Source organism: Pollicipes pollicipes, unplaced genomic scaffold (assembly GCF_011947565.3).
Source record: "Pollicipes pollicipes isolate AB1234 unplaced genomic scaffold, Ppol_2.1 Scaffold_3447;HRSCAF=4054_pilon_pilon_pilon, whole genome shotgun sequence".
Taxonomy (NCBI): domain Eukaryota; kingdom Metazoa; phylum Arthropoda; class Thecostraca; order Pollicipedomorpha; family Pollicipedidae; genus Pollicipes; species Pollicipes pollicipes.
This window is the reverse complement of record NW_023596297.1, coordinates 920,428-945,136: the sequence shown is the minus strand read 5'-3', so window position 1 is coordinate 945,136 and position 24,709 is coordinate 920,428. Positions and strand designations below refer to the sequence as shown.

The 24,709-nt window shown below is 49.7% G+C and overlaps 1 pseudogene; it reads left to right on the top strand.

Moving 5' to 3' along the window:
• Positions 1-24,709, top strand: part of LOC119091453 (metabotropic glutamate receptor-like) — a 101,294-nt pseudogene that overhangs the window by 30,070 nt on the left and 46,515 nt on the right.

Here is a 24,709-nt window from a genome sequence, read left to right as displayed (position 1 = left end):
GTCTATCGCGAGTCGGGGCCATGTTATCGGGACGCCGAGTGAGCCATGTTATCGGGGACGCCGGTGAGCGGACGCCAGCGAGTCGGGGCCATGTTATCGGGACGCCGAGTGAGCCGGACCGCCAGCGAGTCGGGGCCATTTATCGGGACGCGAGTGAGCCGGACCGCCAGCGAGTCGGGCCATGTATCGGGACGCCGAGTGAGCCGGACGCCAGCGAGCGCGGGTCCATGTTATCGGGACGCCGAGTGAGCCGGACGCCAGCGAGTCGGGGCCATGTTATCGGGACGCCGAGTGAGCCGGACCGCCAGCGAGTCGGGGCCATGTTATCGGGACGCCGACGGACCGCCAGCGAGGCGGCGCCGGGTCAATCGAACGGCACACTTCGCACTGGCTGACGGCGGCTCGCACGGCGGCCCGGGCGACGTGTCTGTCGAGGTCTCGTCTGGCGTACCACAGGGACCGGCGGATCCCCTGGTGCCCCGTCCGTTCGTGTACGCTTTTATCCGGGCACGAACGTCGTTTGCTGTGGGCTCGTGAGCGGCTTCTTGGTCCGCCGGGGCGCCGCGACAGCTTCCGGCCCGATAGTCGCGGAGACCGAAGTCGCATCTCGCAGGGGTGCTGTGAAACATTTTGGCGCGGCGGCTGCTGCTGCGGCTGATGTCGCAACTCGAGGTTCTGCTCGCAGCCAGGTCTGGGGAACTCGGGTGAGCGCGTCGGCAGGACTGTCTTGTAACCGCACCAGGTGGATGGTCGCCGGGGCTGAAACTTGTCGACCAACTGTCGCATTAGGCCAATCCTGCGTCTGATCAGGATCTCCCCCTGCGCGCTTATTCTGAGGCGAGAGCGTCCGCTCAAGGCGTCACTCAACCACTTGAACACTGTGGCCGAGTCCGTGCGTAAGCTGAAGCGCCTAACGTCCCATGCCAGGGCCATGTTCACGCCACTCATCGCCGTGTCCAACTCGGCCATGTTGATGTGGTCCGCCGCATTGGACTTGGACATGGCCGGAGCCATGCGGCATCCTCGAGAACGCCACCTTCCGTATCCTCCAGGACTATCCCGTTCGCGATGGCAGTCGCGTCAGTCCACACCACGAGCTCCCGGCCAACCATTCGCCACTACCCACGAGCAGGGTCAGCTGCCCTTACCCTCGTTGCGACTGTCTGGATATGCGTGCGCAACGCATCATCCGACACTGGGTCGTCCCGCCCGATCGTCAGGCCGCTCACTCGCCTCTTTAGCCAGGCTGGCCGCAACCATCCCGCCACGGGGAGGTGCGCCACTAACTGCCCGCACCAGGCAAACACTGCACGCCGGCTGAGCTCGGTCGGCGGCGCAGGCACCTCATTGTCTCGACACCACCGCAGCCCATCATCCCGAGCCTCGACTCGAAGGCCGAGCATTCGCGCTCCGTCCGCGACGCGCTCCGACGGCTTGCGGAAGACCCGCACGTAGCAAGTGCCCCACCACCTTGTCGGCGCTGACCCGGCGCTGACCACATCTTCGTCGACGAGCAGGTCGTCCACATAGGCGAGCACTCCCCGGCTGATCACCTCGTTCTCACGCAGCACTGCCTGAACAACGGCCTTCATAATCAACGGCGCCACATTGAGGCCGAACCCGAGCCGCGTGAGCCTGTAGGTGCGGCCGTTGACCTGCACCGTCTGATACGGCCACAGCCGGCGCTCCAGACGCAGCTCCAAGTACGCTTTTTGCAGGTCGACCACGGCCAACCGGGCACCATGCTGGCGCCGTTGGCGCCAGCATGGTGCCCGGTTGGCTCGTGGTCGGTGCACAAAACTGCTCGGCGCACACGTCGGCATCCGCGGTGTGCGCGGTAACATGCCGGTTAAGTTCGCGGCAGTCCAATACCGACCTGACCCTCCCGTTGTGAGGCTGTTGAGCTGCCATCAAGGAATCAGGCCCCGAGCGGGCCCGTCCTCTCGCTCGTCATAGGGCCGGAGCCATCCGTTCGCCACCCACTCAGCCAACTCGCGCTCGTAGGCCTCTCGTGCTTCAGCCGGCACGGCGTACTCCCTCACGGTGTTCCGCAGACGTTCGGGACCACGTTTGTGCGCCCACTTCCACGCCACACTCCAGTGGCGCTGTTGAACCGAGCCGTGAAATTCGACGCTTCCAACGCCAGTGAGCTTCGCGTGCCACTGCCCGGCGCCGCCGCGCCGCATGCCGGCTCGTCCTTGCCGACTCCGGCGCCTCCTGCGTTGCCGCACCCAGCTGCACGTCAGTCTGGGACCGAACACTGATGCCTCCTAACGCGGTGATGCCGGACACGCCGATCAGCACGGCAAACCCCAATGGAAGATCGGGGACCACCAGCGCCGCGAGCATTTCTCGCTTGCCTCTGAAGTCGAACGTCACCTGGGTGGTGGCCACGCACCGCAACACTCCATCGTTCACCGTTCGCATCTTGGCCGCGCACGGGCGCCACGTGCGGCAGCAGCTCACGTGATCCAGGGTGTCCGTACATCCCGCGTCGAGCAAGGCACGCTGGGTTCGCTGGTCCACCAGCAGTGTCACGACTGGCAGAGTGCGCGCTACTGCTCGGGGTACCGCACTGGCGCTAACGCAGCCTCCCTGCTCGTTTGGGCACGCCGCTGCCAGGTGACCCGCCTGTCCGCAGGTCCAGCACTTCCGGACGGGTCGCCTTGCCGGTCGTACCTGTCGAGTTCCTCGTTCCTCGTGCGCTCCAGCCGCTGCCGCTGCTACATCGGCACGTTCGTCGCTCAGCACTGCCCGGGCTCGCACCAGGATGCTTGCCAGATTCAAAGCCTCCGCCCGGGAGCCAGCGCGGACAGTACTCAGCACCTCGTCGGGCAGGCCGGCAACAAAAGCGCACGTGAGCATGTTTTCCGGAACCGCACCACACAGAGCTGCGAGACGCTGCAGGTCCGCTAGGAACACGTCAGGCGACTCACCACGCAGCAGCCGTCGGCTGGTATATGCGTCGTACACGGCAAACCGATCCATGGCAAAGACGCCATAGAGAGCGTCACGCACGGCGTCACTCGATGCGCGCGCTTCCTCGGGCATCTGCAGCCAGACGGCAAACGCGCCACTCGTGAGTCGCGCCGGCAGAATGCTCGGCAAGTCCGCTCCACGATGACGTCAGAGCACGGCCGCCCTCGTGAACCACTCTACGACGTCGGCCGTGACATCGAACCCGGGGATGAGTCGCGCGTCGAATGGGCCTCCACCAGTCACCGCGGCCCCTCTGTCCACTCCGGCCGCAGTAGTCGACACCACTGGCGCTGAAACACTCGCAACAGCCGTTGTCACAGCGTCGCCACTGGCCGCGGCGGTTTCGGGCATGATGGCCGAAATGGCTTGTAAGAAAACGTAGCGTGTACTCTCCTAAACTCGTCCGAAACCGACTGGCACCTGCGAGCGTCGGGTCCCTGCTGCTGTCTCAGCGGCCGACCTTTGACCCCTGCGAATCGGGAGACCCGCAGTCACGTGACGCCCCCCGGCACCCAGTCAGATGCAGAGCTCGGAAGACAGCGAAGGCGAGGGCGCACACCCCGCACAAACACACCACAGTGGGCTACAGGTCAAACACCTGTATAACGACAACATCGCGAAAGTGAATACCGCGATGCATGTATATCTGTCATATTTATTGCTTCATGTCAGACTATTGTGATATATTTGGCCTGCCTTGGTTTAGAATATATTACGAGCACACCGTGCCCGAAAGTAATGGCTCTGTTTGCGGTACCCAAATGCTGCATTGCTGATGCTAACAGCAACATGCACTACGCATGCATTTGTGAACTATTGCGGTAATACTTTTTTCATTACTAAACACTCGGTCTAAGATTCGCTATTCGCGGATGTATCAAGCGTTTGGCGCGTCCCAAAAACACAGCCGTGTTACGGGCACTCTAACACATTGAACCGATTCGTCACCTGACCATACGTTACTAGGCCCCCATTATATCCTTCGGGCGTGGTAGACAACACGTACACGAGATAAAGCGATTGCGATATCTGGATGATGCGATCGCCTGTGTGCGTGACCCTCCACAACGAGCTCCGGCTACTCTCTTCGATCGTGCCCTCCTCGTGTGCTGTAGAGCGGCCTGTTTTTCGTACCCCTGCCAAAAGGTCACTTGCCTTTGCGATATCGCGACCAATTGATTCATGCGTGGATATCCGGGTCAGAGAACGTTGATACCCACTGTTTCCGAGAGGCCACGCGTCAGTCATTCGCGCACGCGGGTTCAGATGGCTGCTGAGTAGTGGGACCAGTGTGACGCCTTTGGCTTATATTCAGGCGGTACGTCCTGCCATACCCGACGCCCAGCACCCTGACAGTCTTTCAAGAAGGAGCTGCCTCTCATATCTCGTAGGCGTACGACGTCCGGATGCTATCTCCATGTAGCCCGTCTTTTGTCTTGTACCGGCATGCCTTGCTGTCTGACACTGGCAACGGTGCTTCGTTACAAGTGCAGTCCCTCAGCAGCGTCCCTGTGCCTCCTCTCCCATCGTCGATACCACGGGTGTAGTGTGTAGTGATGCGTGTAGGAGGGAGACGGCCCCAGCCTGCTCTTTTGACACAAACCAAATCCAATTTGGCGATGATGTTGTATGCGGACATGCGGATAGATTTAGTCACTCTTCCTTGTTCCGAACCCCCATGTATTTCGCGAACCCCCGTCCCCGGTCGGTGCCGCCGATGGCACACGCGGCGCGTCGGCCGGCCCGTCGACACTGACGGACCAGTGGCGCGCGCGGCCGCCGGCGCCGACGGCGTGGCCGAGTCCGTGCTAGCGGCCGGCCGCAGTGCCGACCCGACGGCTGTGTCGGGCAGGGGGCTGCCTCGGGCAGGCCGGTCACTATCACAGGTCAGTCGTCCCGTCAGGCCCCGCCCCGCGGCCGGGAGGGCACAGCCGTTGCAAACGTCAACGGTGACATGCGGCGCGTACGGCTGTCACGTCACGTGCTCCCGCGGTGTCATCGGTGGTTGTCCGCCGCGATTCCCACCAGGCGTCGGTTGATCTCACTGTGTGGTGCTATTCTCAGATGTGCTGTAGGAGCTACTGGAAAATGGGATCTTAAAACTGCTAGTAGAATGCGGGGCATGAGCAGGGCCAGTCTATTACGGCCTTTATCAGCATTATAGTTTTCATAGCATTTCAAGACGTTTCGTATATATATATATATATATATATATATATATATATATATATATATATATATATGTGTGTGTGTGTGTGTGTGTGTGTGTGGTGTGTGTGTGTGTGTGTGTGTGTGTGTGTGTGTGTGTGTGTGTGTGTGTGTGTGTGTGTGTGTGTGTGTGTGTGTGTGTGTGTGTGGGTGTCCATTTAGGGCTCAATGACAACCTCTCCGAGCCATTGTACCTAACTCGAGTTGTCGCACTACTGGAGAGGTACATGCATACGTCTGCATATACACCTGAGGTACATGCGAGCTGACACACATAAGGTGAAATGTTTGCATATTTACATACACGGACATACATGCGGTGCCAAAACCGTTCCTGTATTTCTAAAAGATCCAGTCTAACCGTGCAATGTCATTTATGATGCTATATACACCTAGGAGTTAAGCATGTAGCTTCGTTTCAAAGGAGGACAAATTGCTGTTGAATCGTCTATCTGTGGTAGATACAGACAACTTTTGTGAAATTTTGTGAATGGAAAACTTCAAAGGAAATCATTGAACTCCGGCGTCGGTGTATTGCTTATTTGCAAGAAAGTTAACTTTGCAATGTAGTGAAAAATAGAGAAACCCCTGGATGTACGATGCATCTACATATGGGCTTCGCAGATATCCCCGTTTGGATCGGCTCTTGTGCTCGCTGTCTGGTACTCAGCTCTCGTGCTCGCTGTCTGGTGCTCCACTCTCGTGCTCTTTGTCTGGTGCTTCACTCTCGTGCTCGCTGTCTGGTGCTCGGTTCTCGATCAGGGGGCCTGGGTGCTCATAAGAAACCGCCTCAATTAATCGCCTCATTCATAGCTAAATTAGACGCAGTGGCAAGCCGAGTGATGGATTTAGACTTTCAGGCAAAAGCTGCTCTGGGGGTAGCAGAGTAAGCCTTTAATTATGAACACTGGGATGGTACAGAATTATGGAATTGTGCTTAATTAACACGCTCAGTTAATACGATTTGATCGAAAATTATGTTGCACAATTATCACTTAAGTTTGTAACATGGTGTGGTGTTAAGCCGAGGAAGATGCTCTTAATTTTGTAAATGGCTCCTTCAAATGTGTCTGTTAGGCAGGTGCATGTTTATGATAGTTGCGACTTGATGGACTGAGTGGAAGGCTTGAGAAGGGTTCTGACTGCAATCGTCACGTAATTGTCTGGAAATGTCAATCGTCCCTCTGAGACACGATATGGTCCAGGCTGTTTATGATGTCAAAAGTATTAATATCCCTGCATGTCAACGGCATGACAGCCTCCAAATCCTGGAGGTTTGTGTCGTGCCATGATTTTGTGCATTCACAATTTCACCATCGCTTCCAGCTGAGTGGTGGCACCGGCGGCCTGGGATCTTGGCAATGCACGCTGTGTCGCAGCATGTGGGCGGGAATGTTTGTGCGTCGAGTGGGCACGTTTACAAACAGTGACCCCGGGGGTCACGGCCAACAGGCGTCCGTGTGCCACTCGAACACGCGATAGGGGGAGGGGGAGCTTGGAGGCGTAAGGGGTGTGACTTTTTGCGACAGCGAAGTCCAGCTCGCCAGCTTAGGTGACGTCACCTTCTCCCGCGTCGTAGGAGTATTGATGCGATTCCTCTACTGTTCTTACATCAGATGTGGCAGCGCAACGATGTGGAAAATGCTCTGGACAACGATCTGGAAGCTCTGGACATCATTTACAATTTTCTCTGCGATAGGCTGTTGCTTACGACGACTGACCTGTTAGGTTGCGTAACACAAGATCGAATCACGTTTTGCAGTCCCTGTGTGTTTTCCAGCGTGTCTACACAGTAAAGTTGCTTTAAGTCAAAGCCTACCATCATTCGCAGAGGTTACCTCTACATGGTCTGGTCTTTACATGACCCGTAGGTCATCACTGGGAATTTTCGGTCACCTAGGTTCATCATATATTAGTCTCGTGGATGAACTAGCGTCCACGTGAAGATCGACAAGATTCGGCATTGTTCAGAACGATATTTTGACCAGTCAGACATTGGCGAAGTCATTGTCACTTCTTTACACCCCACAAATCACTAGACAAGATAATGCAGTGCAAACAATCATCATCGATAATCCGCAGCTACGTAGAGAACGAAGTCGCGTCTTAGGAACCTGACATGTTTATGAGCACACCCTCATGTCAGATCTAATAGAGCTTAAACGTCAACTGGTCTGCATTCTTAAGTCACCTGGTGACCGGTTCGCCAGATATTTTTAGAACGTCTGTAAAGATCGTCGCATCAAGTCCCCACCCTGACGAAGGTTGAAGCTGTATGCATTATGACCTGACGGGTTCATCGCACCCATTGATCATTTTGCAAAAGCATACGCGAGCGATTCAACAGAGGTGCTTGAGGACACCTTTTCGTAAGTGCTCGTTGCGCCTGTTTACCGGGTCTGTTTGGGGAGCCAGCACCGGTCGCGTTGGCACCTGGAATGGTCCGTGCACTGCGTGGCGGAAAGGGAGCCACTGGCAGACGCCTTTGAAAGTTCGCCACGCGCCGCGATGCCTAGCGTTGCACCCGAGCTGTGCAGTCCGCTGCGTGACGACCGGGTACGAACGGCGGCGGTCATAAGACTAATGTATTTATCATGTGCGCGCTAACCATTTACGCATTTTAGTCGGCATTAGCTGACTTAACCTGAGCGCAGCTTCAGCTAAAGACCACCAGCGGCGTAACGCGGCGTAGCAACCGTTGGAGCGGGCGTGAGCGGGCCTGGGTAGGTAGAGATAAAATCACAAGCAGCTTGGTTTGAGAGTTGACGCCTGGTCGCGTACCAGTCTACTGCTTCAAATTGTCACCATACCCGACGGTAGGTTATACACCGCTTTCGAAAGTCTGCGAAGTGAGATTACGGAAAATGGATGCTCTGTTCTGCCACAGGTTAACGCCATTGACCTAACAGTGTATTAGTGTATCGCTTTCTGGCAGCATTGGCTCTGCTCTGCCGGCTCACTGCTCTTCCCACCAGCCCGGTGCGAGTTTCATTGCACTGCAGCCATTTTGGGCTCTGTGTCAACCCAATCTGTTGTTGCAGCTTTAATAGCACCTGTCGTGGAAGCCTCACTGCAGTATTCACCCAGCTGTCCCTATATGGACAGTTAGTCCATCGTTCAGCCGTTCAATTTCCTAGCTTCCGTTGTTTACTGCCTCATTGCGCACATAAGCTCGGGAAATTTACGCAATGATATCGATCATAGCTTCTGCAAATACCATAGCGCCGATCTCTCTCAATCTTACCACTGGCTGGTGACATTAAGCTGCCAAATTTGGAGAACGGTCTTCAGGAAAGGACGGTAGTTGATCGGTCTGCCCCCCACTCGCCAGTAGTCAGTGGGAAATGATGTCTCATGTCATGACATTGACCTCTAACTGGTCGTCATCCGGTCCCACCATTGACTTCTACAGTGATCGTTTTCTGGCTCCACCATGACCTCTAACTTATTGTCATCTGGTCCTACCATTGACCTCTAACTGTCGTCATCGGGTCCCACTTGCTGTGTGGCCGTACTCTGACCGCTGGCTCCAGCCACTGACCGCTGGCGATCGTCCCCTCACCCGAACGGCTGCCCTGTTCTTTGATCAAACCAATTATTACCTGTGCTGTCATAGTCACTGACGGGTGTCCCCCCCTCACTAGCAAATCCCTTAAAAACATGTCTGGTAGTCTTGATAATCGCTTGCTGAACGTCTTCTCTTGGTAGCCGCTGACTGGTTGTCCCCCGTTGTAGCCGCTGACTGGTCGTCCCCTCGTGATAGCCGCTGACTGGTCGTCCCTCGTGATAGCCGCTGACTGGTCGTCCCTCGTGATAGCCGCTGACTGGTCGTCCCCTCGTGATAGCCGCTGACTGGTCGTCCCCTCGTGATAGCCGCTGACTGGTCGTCCCCTCGGATAGCCGCTGACTGGTCGTCCCCTCGTGATAGCCGCTGACTGGTCCCCTCGTGATAGCCGCTGACTGGTCGTCCCCTCGTGATAGCCGCTGACTGGTCGTCCCTCGTGATAGCCGCTGACTGGTCGTCCCCTCGTGATAGCCGCTGACTGGTCGTCCCCTCGTGATAGCCGCTGACTGGTCGTCCCCTCGTGATAGCCGCTGACTGGTCGTCCCCTCGTGATAGCCGCTGACTGGTCGTCCCCTCGTGATAGCCGCGTGACTGGTCGTCCCCTCGTGATAGCCGCTGACTGGTCGTCCCTCTCGCGATAGCCGCCTGACTGGTCGTCCCCCGGCCGATAACGGCTGCCTATTCGTGCGCCCCCGGTGCGTCTGAATAGCCGGTGCCTGCTGAATGGATGGCTGCTGATTTGCCCGCTACACGCCACCTGGGGCCGCTCGATACCGTAGGCATTGTTTCTGCCTGGCGGGAGAGAGCGGCGCCCTCCGGTTTGGCCCCAATCACTGCCAGGGCTCCGACCACGCCCCGTTCGCACGATAACGAAGCGTCTGTCCCTGCGACGCGTTTAAGAACGGAGGGACGGGGTCGAATAGGCCCATCAGCCTACGTTTAGAGAATCGTGCAGATGTAATTGAGTTAGTTCAGCTGTTAATTATCTTTGGTTGGGCCTCGTAATGACGTGGGGGGCTCACGCGAGCCAAATGCGGGGCAAAACCAACGCCAATTTAATTTGTGCAACTCAGTATGCATGAGTTTATTCTTTGGGGTGGACCGTATTTAACCAAGGACTTTCCTCCAAAAGCCTGTATCATTCATGAGGATCTGGCTATTTCCAGGTGACTTGGACGTCACACTGCACGAATGCTGGCTTATTATCTCTCACTGAGCTCCAGCCACGTCCTGTGAAATATGGGTCAATAGACTCGAGCCTGTTCTTTCGTGGTGTGATCAATATGCTAACAAAGCTGCGTCAGAAATGCGTATCCAAGTCGAACAGTGGGTTCCGCTGTTCGACTACTCCGAAGTTTGGACGTAGTGCTTCGCTGAACGGGGCACTTCGATTGGGCCCATGAGGTATGGCTGAAAACTAGCGCCATCGTGTAATGCTGACGTGCAAATCCGTGGATAAACCCCGTAGCAGAAATTAGGGCAAATCAATAGAGAAGCACGCTTTTTTACAGGATTTTGGGAAGGTTGCGCCATTTTTTCAGCCCCTATCTAAACTCATTTGGCGAAGTTAACCCCCTGTGAGCATGAGCGCATTACTTAAAAAGGTGCTGGTAGCCTTACTTGCCTGTCAACGAAAAAAAAACACGCCAGAAGCTGTATATACATATATATATATATATATATATATTATATATATTATATATATATTTATATATATATATATCGTGATCGACACTCTCCCAGCACCTACATTGTTTTCTTTTCGCTTTTGACAGCCAGAGAAAAATAGCCATTGTAGGATTTGAGAACATGGAAAGACTTCTTCAGAGAGCGTCAAAGTTTCCAAGATCTTAGCTTGCCTTTGTTTTTAGTTTTGTTAAGACACCAGCACCATAGATGTCATAGAAAAAAGCATATGATGCCGGGCATATCTTCAGGCGAACCATTCAAAAGTGCACGCCTGCCCGCCACAGCAGCCCACCTTGCCACGCCCTTCGCCGCATTACGAGCCGTCCGCCGGCCGCGGCCGGCACACGGCCGACATCTCAGCGCGTGTGCTGGATGTAATAAGTCGCGCGCCGGCGAATCCCAGCTGGAACTCGGCTTGAAAGCGCAAGCTTAACGGGCGATCTGGCGCGGCTTTCTCCGTCAATGGTGTCTGCGGTGCACGAAGCTGCCGTTTCTCTCGCCATGTCGCGAGCAATGGCAGCGCGTCTGTGTCCAGCCACGAGTGTGGTATCTGACCAATGAAGTGTTTGCTAGCATGCATTTTTTAACAAGGCTGATGCTGCAATAGCATCAATCCTGCCATAGTGAGCGGCATACCATTTTCCATTGATGTCGGCGAAGTTTGATGTGTTGGTGCTCCGGCAGCTGAGGCTTATCACGTATTGTTTCATCATTTGCAAGCAAAGCATCTTGTGACCTCAACGTATTAAAATATGTTCCATTCGACGATTTAGCTCCCGCCAGAATGGTTCCAACCATACAACTCGAAATCTTTCCCTTAACGAATAAGATATCCTTCACATTACTCACTCCCTGCCCATTTTGGAAATCCCATTATATCCGCCTTTCCTACGACGTTCACATTTTTCCAAGCGCATTAGCTCTAAATTATTAACGACATTCCGGGAAGTTTGTACCCACTCGTACTCCTTTTCTTGGATTATTGAAGCAGGAGTGTAATTGGAGGCAGCCGCGTGAAGTAAAGAATGCCAGTACCATTGTGTAGCGCTTCTACAAGCATGCACTCAGCACTTCGCGAGTGAGGTATCCGTGCCTACGACTGCAGATTCCCAAAATTGGCATCCAACCCAGCCCGTTGTCATAATAATATTTATCTTATTTACATATTATAATATATATGTGATATATATAATATATACAATAATATTTCCCATAAATTTACCCGATCCTTTATGGTTCTTGAGTGCAAGCGCTTTGACGTGTTTTGAGATCAGTGCAATCATCCTCAGGATTGTCTCAGCTCAGTTCAGTCGTTCATAATGAAGCCTGGAATGACTTGGTATAATACATATTAGCTTCATTCTCAAATGACCTCTCTGTCAACATGCTATTTTACCTAGATGCGACATAATTCCCGAAGATCTGCATGGCAAAAAAAGAAAAATCTGCGCTCTACGACGCATTCTTTCGCACAGAATGCAACGCATCGTTTTATATAATGGTTCTGAAAGTGTGACCCGTCTATACATCATTTAGACTCATGACCTTCTCGGAGGTCATTCAAAGTCAAAGTTACGTCAAGTCGAATTGTAATGCAGCATCAGTCCATCAAACCGTTGTCGCAGGACCTGAAAAGGCTGGTATGTACCATGTTAACGTAAAGCTTTTTTCAAGATTGACGTCACATCCAATCGATTCTTGAAATTCACCCAAATCCATGTTAGAAGAACTTCTCCAGTGCATTTATATCAAAACTTTGCATGCATTTTTTAATCCTTAGGCCATTTGAGGCCATCAGCACGTTAGGTCAAGGGATTCGGACTCGTGTTCTACTCAAGGTTTTATCGGCCGGCTCAGGGCCGGCCCAAATATTTTGGGCCCGATTTTGCTCAATGACCCATAGCCGTTCATTTTTTTTTTCATTCAGCTCAGTTGACTCATTGCCACTTTGAATCATCTGGCTCATGGGTAACGCGGCGTGCAAAATCAAAGATCCAATTCAGTTTTGACCCGTTGGCTTATGACTCATGATCCATATGATTCATATATTTATACAGTAGCATTATATGTATATGCATAGACTCATATAGACCCATTGGTGTATATTCATGTAAACCATCTGTGCCGTGAATATCTTTTGATTCCTGGCTGAGATTCGGGAAACAGTAAATCAGGATTAACAGCGTTGTGCTTGCTGCTTAGAAAATACGATAACAAATGTTTTGCTAATGATGCAAAACAAAAGTTGTAGGTAATGCTGCATGCTGCTTATTTTAACACATTGCGATGGTCACTGAAGTTGCCTGAGGCGAGCCGTATTTCCCCATGTTGCCAATTTAGGTGAGCCATATAGCTCACTCTCACGACATGATCGGCCCACAGTTTGGCCCAGGAAATGTGCAAAAAAATATGATACGGCCGATGGCCAACGCGGCATTTCTCTTAACCAGCTGACTCAGCTCGCAACTTCCAAAACGATTGGCTCATGAGCCACTTGACGATTTAGCTCGATTTAGCTCGATTCGAACACAAGCCTTCAGGGAATGGCCTGAAATGAACCCCTCCCCCCCCCCCCCCCCATTACCGCTAGAAACAATTTGGTGGAATTAGCACCTGACCATCGCTCCACGAGGGAACCTCAGAGGCATCCTAGCGATTTGCTCCGCGATTGTTTCTGAACAGTTTTGAGCGTGGGCTTAAATTTTGGATAGGTTGGCATATATGAATTTTATACAAGCAAAAAATCACCTTGATGGCTTACGATCTGTGACCTCGGCGTCAGGTCGGTAAAGTTTCGTTCAGAGGATATAATGATGCCTAGTTCTGACGACAGATGTACAGCAAAGGGTTTTTCGGCTGTTTGTCTTAACTTTGCCATTCTGAGGTGTGTTTCTATCGTTCAGATAGCATTTGTAAGGGCAGTTCACCCAAGGTCCAGTTCGATGCAAATTTGGAACTTTGGGCCACACTTGGCTTTTTTGAAGCTGCTGCTATTTAAACCAGAAAAGCACATAGCTTACTGCTTTGGGAGGCGTTCCCAACACTGTTGCGTCATTGCTGCGGCTTGTTTGGTTATTGATGTAGCCGGGTGTGCCAACGCAACAACCGCCTTCAGTCATCAGTGAAGTGTGATATGAAATGTTCTCGCTATGCGTCTTCACAGCGCTGGTTTTTGGCTCCTTTTCTTGGTTAGCTCATCACATGTTAACTAGGTGGGGGACTTGTATAACATACGCCCTACGCCGTGATTCTCGTACGACGCGCCCCGCAAGGTGTTTTGATCTGTTTCATATGCCAGGAAAAGGCAGTTATCACATGCAAAATCCTTTATTCAATAGCATGCATGCGTGCTCCGGCGTGTTCGGTTGATCTGGTCACTCGCGATGGGCGGATGGCATTCGGCGAACGTTTTTGCATTCCGGGCGCCGGCGTCGGCGGCGGCCCCACAATCCGCCCGCCAGCACCTGCCCCGTGATGAAACGTGGCATGTGCGGCCGCGTGCCCGCGGTTTGTGATGCCCCTGCCCCTGACCCAATACGGCTGACAAATCGCTGCAGCCACCTCGTGTCGGAGCCGTGTTGCCTGCGGGGCGGCCGTGTTGAAATATGGATGCTATCGCGGCTGTCAGCGGAGCTGTCCTGCCGTGGCGGCCCCGGCGCTGATCAATGGATAAGCAATGGAGGGCCTCGCCGTCCTGACACGCCGCTGATCAATGGATAGGCGATAGGAAGCAGGTGTGTGGCGCCGGATAGGCCCTGGGGCGGTGCAATGTCAACACCGGGCACGCGGCCCGAGTTGTAGGTATCACATGTCACGTGGTAGTAGCGCTTAGGAGTAAGCCGGTGAACCAACAGCGCTTAGCCTTGTGGACGTCGGGCATAAGCCGCGACTGGGACTGACACTAGGCGCTGCATGCTGAGGGCCGAAATGGCAAGTAGACATGCACCTTTAATGAATGTTTGTCTGGGTCGCAAATAATATACTTCAACGCATGACATGTAGAGTCTTCGTGGGAAACATGAGTGTGCATATACAATGGGCAATAGGCTGGGCGTGGTGGGTATTTGGGAACGATTGGACACGTGGGCATGGGCAAATATGCTGAGAGAAGTCCGGTTGATAGCTGCTTTAAAATGTCACCAAAGAACTTCGGAAATTGCCTTAGGCTCCCTTTATCTTAAACCTAATTGAAAACGAAAATCAGCAAACATGGTAAACCCGCGGGTGGCTGTTGGGTAACACCGGTAAGAAATGGGTTGCGGGTGGTCTGGCGACGCCCATGCTTGCGGGCTGTGAAGTTATTGGAAAGACTAATCTCTCCCATGAGCACCGTTAACGGCAGGTCGTGCCACAATAATAGACGGTGAAGACGTTGAACAGTCCTTCGATCGGTGTGAAATGCCCATTCGAAGGGTTTCATTCACCGATGGAGGTGAAAATGTGTGCTCATCCGTCAACAGGTTATAATAGCCGCTATAGGACGCGGTTTCGTGCTTGGTTAGACCAACGCCACCTTAGTGGCCAGTGATTTCACGACCTAGAAGCATGTTTCAGACGACAGAGAAGAGGGATAGGTTTGCTAGTTTCAATGAATAGACTTGGAATACTCCAGTCCGTTCATAAGGAACAGGAACCACTTCAGCGGGAGGGAGGGGAGCGTGATGAGCTCAGAAAGGAACGGTGCGATATGACTATGCTGGTTACACGTGAAGAGGTATGTATCGGGCTGGCGTGGTGTGGTCAGCTTCCGTATCCTGCGTTAGTGAGACAACGCGCATCGAAATCTCGGCACCGACACTGCGACGCTGATTGGCACTGAAGACGGCTTTCCATTGCCGGATCACCTGAACCAGCTTTATGGCCCTAACTGATGAGTCTTTTGTCTCGCCGCACGTTCATGTGTGACTCGGTTCACGCGCAGCGCGATACCGTCCTGTCACTCGGCACTCCCTTGCCCCCCCCCCCCCCCCCCCCGACCTCCGGCTATTGCCTTGCCTGGGCTCCATGTGTAAACAGCATCGAAATGCAGCAGGTGTGATGCGGCTTCTCGACACTTCATTATTTGCCCCAATACCGGGCGGGCCCTGGGCTGCCCCGCGGCTGGTGAGCTGCTCCAACGCAGGGGCTTGAGCTGCTCCAACGCAGGGGTTTGAGCTGCTCCACCGCTGGGGCTTGAGATGTTCCACCGCTTGGGCCTGAGCTGCTCCACCGCTGGGGCTTGAGCTGTTCCACCGCTTCACCGCTTGAGCGGCGCCATTGCTCGGCGGGGTTTGCATCAGCAGTGGCTACGTCATCGTACTTTGTGTCACACAGCTTGCGTTACGCTTGTTTGAAATATTCACACTTGATACTTGTTAAAGGGGACGTGCGTGCCATAAATACATTTTGATTAAGTAATGTCAAACTACGGCACACTATCCTAGGGCATTTGCTGTCTATAACTTTGTGAAGTCTCAGGCCAGGTTTGTGAAGTCTTGGCCTCAGGACGGTCTCAACAGGTCACAAGTGTCACATCTTATAGAAAGGTGCATTCTTTGTGGGAGGGTTGTAGTGCATAACGTTACGGTCCAAGACAAAACAACACAGCCTAAACGTGGCGGTTTTCGACGATCGGCATCGGTTGAGGTTGACAAGGCGCTGTTGAGAGTTATTATTGTCTGTGCTCTCTGAAAATGAAAGGTAGGGAGCTTAAGAGTTATTTTGCTGAAGATAGCCGACCTCCAATAAACAGGGACATGCCGGTGAAAAGAAAATTGAAGTCGTTAAGCTGTAATGTTGGAATATTGACCGTATTAAGCAGTGCTCATTATCACGAGTGCTTTCGCATGAGTTGGATCTTGAGCACGTGGGCCTGATTTCAGCAGTTTCTTGCGCATATCAGGTACAACTTTCTCATTAGGAACTATTTCGGCAAGACCAATCTCTTTCAGACAGTGATGCGTGGGTGTTATGGTCAACGAGGAAAGCACCGCAACACCACTGAAGGCTGGTGATTTAGTGTTGCTCGCAGCCGTACACCGCCGCGCCAGTTCATTGTCACCATTCACTGACTTGGTGGCATGTCATGTATTGTATTGTGACCATATGTCTGCACTGCATGTGACGTTATGGTGCCTGAATGGATTAGCGGCAGCCTGGCATCTTGTGCACATAGGCACAAGGCAACAATTTATCTGATTTCGTTCAAACTTGGATATTGACGGACCTGAGAAGTGTATGGATACTGTTTTGTTCCGGAGGTAGTTTATGTTTGCTGGTTGTAACCGCTGCAGGCTACAGTTGTTAGTATAATTAACCCAGCACAACAAAGCAACAAAAGCATGCTGATTTGCGCAATAACCGGACTGCTCAAAAATCCGGTAGAACAAACGCATGCTGGATGCATTATGACTGGCGTGACTTATATGCCTAATTCTAGGGATCAGCTGGGATTCTTTTCACTTGCCGTACAGCGATTTAAACCTTTCTACCGATTTACGAGTAGAGGCGCATACACTCGAAATTCCCTCCACTTAATTGCTGTTCCGGGTATCCACGGACTCCGGATATGCCGGAACTCTGTCGAAGCCCTGCGCCAACACAGCGAACGCGGATGTGAGCCTAGGTGACGGCCGAGTGTCATTCCCTGAATGCCGCCGGCAGTTAAGTCGCCCGGACTCCCAATCCGTCGCACAGCCGATCTGCTGGGGCGGAAGTGGCGGCAGGGCGAGCGCGGCGTCCGTCCCGGCCGGCTGGGAGGTCGGCATCAGACATTTGCGCCGGCTAATTGCCCCGCTGGCCAGCTGACCTGGACGGGCGCTGTCGGCGAAGGGCGGGTACCGCGGCCGCGGGCAAGCGAGCCACTTTACATCGCTCATGGGTGGGCGCACTCACCCTGATTGGGTCGGTCAAACATTCATCTCCTGCGATCAGCAGCGGTGAATACGCGGGCCGACCACCGGCGGCGGAGTCCGAGCCGGGCTTTGTTCGACTGGCGGTGGGACGGCAGGGGAGAGTGGAGGGGGGGGGGGAGGGGCAGTGAGCCGTCAGCTGTCCTCGGCCAGGGTCTGGAACACTCGCGGCGAGCTGTGGGCGGGAGGGATCTGACACCGGCCGCACGCAGACTCGTGCCGGTACTCATGACCTATTGAGACACGGGTTAAAGTGAATCGCTTCATGTTACAGACCGAAATTACGATTCATGTGTGGTGAAAAAACACGCTCTGGGTTTCGATCCGTGCCATGTCTGATGTCCAAGAGATTTCTGATCGCGGCGAAGGTACGAGGAAAACAGCAACACTCAAAGGCAGTGGGTGCGATGAGTGCCACGAAGCCAGGCCAAAAGCACGCGAGGCATGCATGAGTTTTTAAGTTCTGCTCGACGTTCGGCCTCGTAAATCATCCACCACACAGAGTTGCCAATGGTCATGGACGACAAACTTCAACTTGTTAGGTCCGGTGCGAGTGCTGCTCCATGAGTAAAGTGTGAACATTGCTGTCGTGCATGCCGAGTTGGTGCAGCGGTAAAAACAGCTGATACTTCGTGGCACCTGCAGCCCGATATTAATCGATCGAAATATCAGCTGTTCACACGTTCATCAGCCAGGGACCCATCACGAACGGAACTGCAACGTACGTGATATTGTACGGTCTACGAGTGGCTGGCAGAAATTAGGTTTTACCTTTCTTTTAAACAAAAATTCGAACATCTCATTTCGCGCGTGTGAGTGTGTACGCCAACCCGTGATAGCATTTCCTTGGGCACGAAAAAATATCAAGGCAGCCCCCTCAATTTGGCATCGCTGACGTTGCTGTCGTATATGACGCTGGTCTCCGTCTGAAGGAAGCCAGTGGCATACTGCGTCTCATCAAAACATTACTGGCTCACCTTGTGCGGTTACTAATAGTACATCCTAACTGCAACATTTTCTCTCTTTTCCAAGACTTCTAAGTGTCACACGTTTGGCAGGTACCCCTAATGTTGAGGCATAATCTTCACCGCCCAACTTACAGAACATGAAGAAGTATGACATGCAGCCTGGTATCATTTGGCATTCACAAGAAAGCCACGACACGTTAGGTTAAACTGATGTGACAATTGTATCCCTTTCTTAAACTAATGTGACATTTGTATCCCTTTCTTAAACTAATGTGACATTTGTATCCTCGAAAATAATTGAATGTGACATTTATATCCCTGTTGGCCTTTGCGGTATTGGCTGCTGTGACCTTACTAGGGGGGCTATCGAAAATCGGAGGAGTGCGTTTTGATCAGAATTGATCACTCACCTTTTCACCTTTTCCAAAAGAAATTCAAAAATCCAAAAATTGTATGAGTTATTAGATGGTAAAAATGGCCCATTTTCGTGTTCTGGTGACTTCAACGCCAGATATGCTTCTCATTGCCCATAAGCTAATGGCACTTTTCTATCCTCGTCCCATAATCGAATGTGACTATTATATCCTCGCGTGCACAAATTGTACCGATTTAAGTATATCAAATTTTCTATAGAGAATTCAAGATACAAGTATATTAGTAAAAGATGCGCATTGTCAAGACGAATCGAATGGTGCAAAAAATTTGACGTAACCCAAAAATTTAACGATATACATGGTTTTTAAAAAAGCATAAAATGTACAATTTGACCTCGGTCGGGAAATAAGGCCGTAACCTAGGATTTTTTTTGCTTAATGATACACCGCTATGCAGGGCGTTTTTTGGTTTTGGATTTGTTCCAAAAATCCATTTAGTTTTCTTTTTATAAGCGAAATACTTTTTCATTGTTTATGTTATTTTGTTTCTTTTGAACGCTGCGACATCAAACTTGCTTGTATCATGCCCAGACAACGTTTCCATATTGGATGTGATATTCTTACTTCTGTCTAGGGGCTTTTTTTGTCTCTCTTTAGACATTGTACGCCTCCAAAAGTGGCTATATATTCATATGTATAGGGTTTCATGTCTTTTATCTTTACTGGACACCTTATCATGCTAGTCACGTGCATGAATATGGTATTGGCAGAAAGCTTAAAACGCTGGCTATCTACTGAGAGGAAACAAATTACCAAAATATTAAATATAAAATTTGGTTAATTTTTCCCATGTTAAATCACGTAGTAAAGTGTAAATTTCAAACTTTTGTGGTGATGTCATGTTTCGAAAAAAAAGTTTTGAAATTTGGCGTACCGTTTTATATCCCTTCCGTAAGCACACCACAGAAATTTGGTGCCACGCCAAGTGCCAAGTGCTACGCGTAACGCTATGGGGAAAACTACTTCGTTATGATCGTTGATGCTGTCTTCGAAAATCAAGATATCGTAAGGCTGAGAACGGTATCTTGTAGACAATGAAATAGCGCATCTTTTATGTTCCCAAAAAAATTCCAGATTTGGGGAAAAATATGTCAAAAATATATTTTTTGAGTTTATGTCTATATCATTGAAGTTGAGTTTTATCTGAGCAAAACCAATCTACATCATACCAATTGAAGTTCAAATGTGTGTAGTAAAATATGCCTGAATGTTTTTGAATTTTTGTATACATATGTGAAAAATTGTTCCAAAAATTTGTATATATTTTTTTTTTCACTGAAATGTTTTCATTTCTTCTGACATGATAGAGAAATGAACGGGCTATTACATGGTACTAAGCATTTGTCTAGAATTGTGTTGGTTTTGAAGTTAGAGCATGTCAAACTCTTGAGATACACCACCAAACACCACCTGTTTTGCGCCGTCATGAGATTTTTCTTAGTCCCACGCGTAACGCTATGGGGAAAACTACCTCGGTATAATCGTTGATGTTGTCTTTAAAAATCATGATATCTTAACACAGAAAACAGCATCTTGTAGACAATAAATTAGCGCATCTTTTATGTCCCCAAAAAATTTTCCAGATTTCGTGCAAAATATGTCAAAAATATAGGTTTTTGAGTTTAAGTCTATATCATTGGGGGGAGGTTCCATCTGAGCAAAATCTGTCTACATCATAACAATTTGAGGTCTATTGTGTGCAGAAAAGCATGCCTGAATTGCTCTTAATTTTTGTATGCATATGCCAAAATTTGACCCAAAAATTTTATAAAATTTTGTAATAAAATTTCATTTTTATGTTTACATTTCTACTCACCTGATAGAGTAAGGAACAGGCTATTGCATGGTATCAGGGATTAGTATATGGCTTGATTGGTTTTGAAGTTAGAGCATGTCAAACTCTTGACATGCACCACCAAACACCACCTGTTTTCACCGGATTTTTTCTGTGCCACGCGTAACGCTATGGGGAAAACTATCTCGATATAATCGTTCATGGTGTCTTTGAAAATCAACATATCTTAATGTCAAAAACAACATCTTGTAGGCAATGGATCAGCGCATGTTTTATGTTCTCAAAAAATTTTCCAGGTTTGGTGCAAAATATGTCAAAAATATATATTTTGAGTTTAAGTCTATATCTTTCGAGTTGTGTTTTATCCGAACCAAATCTGTCTACATCATACCAATTGAAGTTCAATTCAGTGCAGTAAAACATGCCTGAATGTGTTTTGATTTTTGTATACATATGTTAAAAATTCATCCAAAAGTTTTCATATAATTTTTTTTTAAAAATTCAATTCATTGTTTTTATTTCTTCTGATCTGATAGAGCAAGAAACGGGCTATTACACGGTGCCAAGGATTTGTCTATGGCTTTGTTGGTTGGGAAGTTAGAGCATGTCAAACACCACCTGTTTTGCGCCGTCATCGTGCAACGCGTAACGCTATGGGGAAAACTACCTCCATAAAAAAGTACCTCCATATAATCGTTGATGGTGTCTTTGAAAATCAAGATATCTTAATACCGAAAAAATCATCTTGTAGACAATGAATTAGCACATCTTTTATGTTCGCAAAGCTTTTATGTTTGCAAAGTTTTTTTTCATCGCTATTAAGGGTAACATGTCAAACACTTCAGAATCAGGATGAATAGGGAGTGTAACACTGGGGATGAATGGGGTAATCCGGTCTTTACTTAATGAGCTGTATCTCCCAGACCATTTAACCGAAAGATGTTCTGAAAACGGCGCTAGAAAGGAAATGACCTATTCTAGCCTTTGGCAAAGTATTTGCTTCCTGAACACAAAATCAAGTCGTCAAAACAGATAGGGAATTTTGCCTATATTTTTGCTGCATTTTACGAATAGCTTAAACGTGTTTTCTCAGAAAACTAAGCGTCGGAAGAAAAATAGTCGAGAGACCATTCTGATGCAGAATCACAAGCTGTATCTATTGCATTGATCAAATTTTCAAAATTCATGAAGTCCAAAAAATATAGTCGATACGCTTTTTTAGGTTTTTGTTGTTTTTAAATAAAAGTTATCATGTGACATCAAATCTTATTGTAGATTCGAACTCAGCGTGTTACGATGCACTAGAAACAATGTTTAAAAAATTTCGGCGCTTTCTAAAAAAAATTCAAATTTTTGGCAACTTTTCGAATTTTTTAAAAAATAACTCAAAAACTTGGCAACTTATCATGTAATAAGATACATCACCAGATGCGCCATAACATTTCGCGTAAAATGACGTGCGTTAAAACAAAATCCAATGATTTTGAAAATCGGCCTTTTTTGTCTATATAACATTGCAACACGCATATCTCTCTAACCAACTAAGATAAAATTTTGATTTTTATTGCAATCGACGCAGAATTAAATTTCTGAGTTTTTGACGTTATATGTCCTATACCTGGTAGTGGAGAAATTTTGAACTACAAGCAACTTTTTTCAAAAAATGTCAAAATTTTTCAAAATTTTTTTTGGGTGGGAAATGAAATCTGCTAGTCCCCCTAGTGCGTGCACCAAGAGGGAGGTTTTTCTGTTGAGATTTAGAAGGTTTTATTAACTGTAGAAGGCCCCCTTAAACGAGGATAGAATTGTCGCATTACATTATTCGGGAAACATGAAAATCCAAATATCTGCCAAAGTTACCGACGGATATTCGATTTGTTTTTTGCAACGTGTTGCTGAGCACAAGAGCTATCTTTTTGCCGTCGAATGTTTTCGCATCAGATGTAAGAAAAGTTAAGAAATTTGCAAAAATATTTTTCCATACCGTTACATGTATTTTGGTTTTTTGAGTCTATCTCGACCAAATGATGACCGATTTCAAAATTTCAAAAAAGAAAAGATGTGTCTTGACGTGGGATATCGTTATTTTTTGAATCAAGTAAATCCGTTAAGTAGTATTTTCTATACACTAGCATAACCTAACGTCTCGGAAGGTGTTCAAAACATCAGCTCGTATACGGTCAACGGGGAATGGGGGTTGTATGGGCTTGCCGATTTCGGCATCTAAAATTTTTTTCTACCTGAGTTACGAAGGTCACGAATTGACATAAGGCCTAACCTAGGACGTTCTTAAACGTGTGAAAAAATCAAAACTCTAGCATATATGGAAAGATGAAAAAACTTAAAAGTCGATTTTTCTAAAAATGACTTTGTTCAAAGGGGTCCCATTCAACATTTTTTTAGGTAGGGGTCTGAAACTAGGTTACATGGTAGAGCATGAAGTGGGCTACATTTTACTAATTGGGTTTATGGCTCTAGGTCAACCGGAAGTGACCTCAAATGACCGACGCAAAGAGGGATATAATTGTCACATTTGCCCTCGGCGACGAGGATACAATCCGCACTGAAAGGGATACATTTGTCACATTAGATTAAGTTTTCTATTTCCAAACAATATTGTTGGAACAAGACCCCCTTTGCACAAGAACGCATCGCCCAGAACGTATCGTCCCAAAAAAATGGCTTGTCAATACGGCTATTCGTAAGCTATACGTTCGTCTAGCTGTACGCCTGGTTGTATGCATTCTTCACCCATCAACCTTTTTGGCGCTCATTAGCCGAAGCAGTCCGTAAGTGTAGGTTTCTATTGAATTGCTATCGAACATTAAGACAACCGTCCAAGTCTAGCTTAAGAACTCTAGGCTGAGTGGTGTGACCCGCGAGTCCCCTGCCCCTCCCCCCCCCCCCCCCACACACACACACTCTGATCCCGCTTGCCCCCGCTGGAATGAGTGGTGCTTGGGCATCGCTCGACGCGTACGGCATGACCCTGCAAGCCGCACGTTCGCATCACAGACCGGCCGACGCCCCGCCACCGGCTCGTGTGAGGCGCGAAGCCCATAGGACGACGTGTGCAGTCGGTGAGCCCTCGCCGGTTGCATAACAGGTGATGGCTCGCGCCTCGTTTTAGTCAGTCCATTTTGCTCGGAGGAAACTGTGAGTCCAGACGCGCTTGCACCATGCGGAACGGGTTTGGCGGCAGGGTCGGAGCCATGCCGTATCGCAACACAGGCCCACGAGAGCCATCATGGCACTGCAACATGGACAACGAACTTGGGGGCAGTGGGCAGCTCCCACCTCCAGCCCGCCCACTCGCTTCGTTAAAGTGGCATGAAGACTGCCTCCTAATGGTCGGCCGAAGTTGTGGCGCGCTTAGTGGACTGGCGGTGTACCTGGGATGTTTCCCATGGTTTGGACCGTGAACATTAACTTTCGCGCTCATGTTAGATGTTTGTAAGTGCATTGTGCACACGGGAGCTCCAGGGCTGGAACAGATATGTTATGTCGCGAAGGGCGCCTGGTGTGTTCTTCACAGGCGGCGTCTGATTCTACACAGCTGCGCCCGATCCGGACAGAGCTGCTGCTTGAAGGAAATGCTTTGCGTTGAAGATATCGGAGAAGAGAGGTATATATAAATGTATATATATATATATATATATATATATATATATATATATGATGATGAAATAAGCTTACTTGTAACTATTTGTATACTTTTAAGATGAAAAATTGCTCTAGACAAGACAAACGACGCCTACAATAGACAACACCATTTCTCTTTTTAGTAAATATGCTCCTCATTATATCATTGTTTGATGTCATCATCGCACCTTGCACGACAGAGCCAATTGACGGCCGCTATATCTGGAAGCTGTGCCCACAAACGCAAGATATGGATGACTTGGCAATTACATTTCTCTTGGCTTTGATCGCCGCATGACTAATGGAATGGCAGGACACGAAGGATGTCCTTATGACGTCATGGATGCCTGGGTACTGCTTTGATACCTTGAAATACCTTGACACCTTGAAGTCTGCACACAAACATCTGTACGACTTTGCAGGCGTATAGTTCAGAAACTGGAGAGGTTTAGGTCGGCAAAGGCCAGCTGTGACCTGCACTGAATGATCTTCAAGATGTCTTTTTCCGTTCAAAACCCCAAACAAATGCAGAACGCTTC